The sequence below is a fragment of the Pteropus vampyrus genome, unplaced genomic scaffold (genome assembly GCF_000151845.1).
Source record: "Pteropus vampyrus isolate Shadow unplaced genomic scaffold, Pvam_2.0 Scaffold30, whole genome shotgun sequence".
Lineage (NCBI taxonomy): Eukaryota > Metazoa > Chordata > Mammalia > Chiroptera > Pteropodidae > Pteropus > Pteropus vampyrus.
This window is the reverse complement of record NW_011888811.1, coordinates 4,045,645-4,048,069: the sequence shown is the minus strand read 5'-3', so window position 1 is coordinate 4,048,069 and position 2,425 is coordinate 4,045,645. Positions and strand designations below refer to the sequence as shown.

General features: G+C 38.4%; 1 pseudogene; it reads right to left on the bottom strand.

Annotated features, from left to right (window-relative positions):
- Positions 1 to 1,234: 1,234 nt before the first annotated feature.
- Positions 1,235 to 1,353, bottom strand: LOC111737750 (annotated as a pseudogene).
- Positions 1,354 to 2,425: the final 1,072 nt, after the last annotated feature.

The following is a 2,425-nucleotide window of genomic DNA, read 5'->3' as shown; positions in this document are numbered from 1 at the left end:
TTCAAATAAGCATAGAATATTCTAGTGCCTTATCTCATCCCATCATGTGCATTAGGTTTAAAATGCACTTCCTCAGCAAATAATCAATTTTTTTCTCAACATTCCTGGGTAGTCAGGTGACTGAAATTAAATGTCATGGGAGATAGCAAATGATAAAGTTTAGCATATTCATTGGTATCTACTAAGAGTCTTAAGAGGAGGCAAAAAGTACTCAAGTTAATTTGGAAAATTTCTTATTTGTTTTATAGATCAAGAAGTGACACATATGTGTAGTTAGTTATCTTAAACATAGAAAGTGACTCATTATAAAATATGAATTATTTACTCATAAAGTACAAATAAAATAATTGCATATGCATATGTAATCTTATTCTGTCAGTTTTACTCAAATTATTTAATTAGAAATAAGTACCCTGAAAGCTAAAATATGACATGGTATTTCTTGATGTTAATAGAGAGCATTCTCTAAGCATTTTAACAACTCTTATCTGTTTTTAAATTTAGCAAACATTTATTATGCACTGATGGCATACTCCGTATTTTATTAGGTCCTGTGGAAAATGAAAATAACAGAAAATGCAAGACTTCTTTTAAGTCAGGTTTCTGTGAAGCAAAGCCTGAAAGTGACTGACTGAGGAAGTGTTCCTTAGGAAAATTCTCTAGAAGCAGTGTTGTGAAACCAGATGGGGTGGAAAAGTGGAACCGAGCAAAGATGTGATCTTGGGTCTAACGCACAGACGAGAGCCCTAGAATATAAACTGCAATGCGGAGTTGTTCCCTCTCAGAGGCAAAAGGGCTGCCTTTTTATTTCCTATACCTGTCAACCATTGGCCATAAAGAAGCTTTGGGAGGAAGGCTCAACATCCTGGGTGAGGAGATGCCATCTAGCCTAGGGATGTTCTTAGGAGAAGGGGGCAGCTAGCTGTGAGTCATGAGCAGCTGGATAAGAGTGCACAGCCTGCTGGAGGAAATAGGCACTGAAGTATGTACTAGAAAGTTTTTTATTTTCTCTCCTTTACCCCCTTGGCTGTTTACTTCTTAGTCCCTTATCTCCCTAAAAATCCCAACACATACTTTTTAAAAAACATATCATTATCTCCATTATCTCTACATTTTTAAAAAATTATTTTTATTTTTATTTATTTGTTTGTTTTTATTATTTTTAGGCAGGGCAACCCTTGGTTGACCTCACAGATTGCAAGGATCTTGTCAGTTTACTATACCTTATTTTTTAAGTCTATAGCACCTGGTCTTCCTAGGTGGTCTCCCATCCAAGTACTAACCAGGTCCGACCCTGCTTAGCTTCCGAGATCAGACAAGACTGGTCTTGTTCAGGGTGGCATGGCCGTAGACCCACATTTTAACATTGTTTACTGAGAGCTACTGGTATCTCAGGCCTTCTTCACTTCCTTGCTGACACTCATGCTCATGAGATCGCAGATTGGAGTCGGCACAGAGACTAGTTGCCTGCCCCAATCAGAACCCTCCAGTGGCTTCCCAAATCCTTGAGAATGGCCCATAAGACTCTGAAGATCTGGATCTCGAAAATTTTTCTCAGACTCTTTCGTGCCACTCACCACTACTCCAAACACGTCCATTCAACTCCAGTCACATTAGCTTCATTGCTGATTCTCAAACATGCTAAGCATGCTCCCACTCAAGGTCAGAGTAATTGCTGATCACTCTGCTTAGAACATTCTCCTTGTCGGTAAGTTTCCTCACTTACTTTCTTTAGATGTCTGATCAAAAGACATTTGTCAGTTGAGCTTTTCTGATTACAAAATCTAAAATAGCCTCCACTGAAACACATTCATCACTACCTGAAATACATATTTTGGTTGATTGAACAGTTGATTGATTGATATGCTATCTAACCAAACTAGAATGTAAGCATGCCATATAAGCAAAGACATTACTTGTTCTGTTTACCACTGGTTCCTTTACACCTAGAACACCATTAAGACGAAAGGAGGGACTCAATGATTACTTGATTAATGAATAAATAGGTGCTCAAGGAGCAAACAAGAGAAAATACTCTGCAGTTGTCAGAGAAAGCCATGCTAGAATGACTTCTGTACCGAAACTTTACAGTAAGTAAAAAATTTACAGGTGGGAAAGTGGATAAGAACTTTCCGGGCAAAGAAATGAACTGCTGCCTCAGAGTTGAGGAAGCACAAATGTCTCTGTGGTTCTTTGCCCATGCTCTCTGCTTTGGAGAGGCCATCAATAATCAGGCCATTCACTCCATGAGGATACCTCTCAGATCTATATTTTACTTTCCATTACAGGGCAGCTTGCTGGATATTTCCACTTACATTTTCTGTTGTCACCTTAAAACAACACTTTCTGGATTTATCCCTGCCTCCGTGGCTAAGGTATTGGAATTATCAGATTTACCACATTATTCTTCACTCTGTTATCCCAT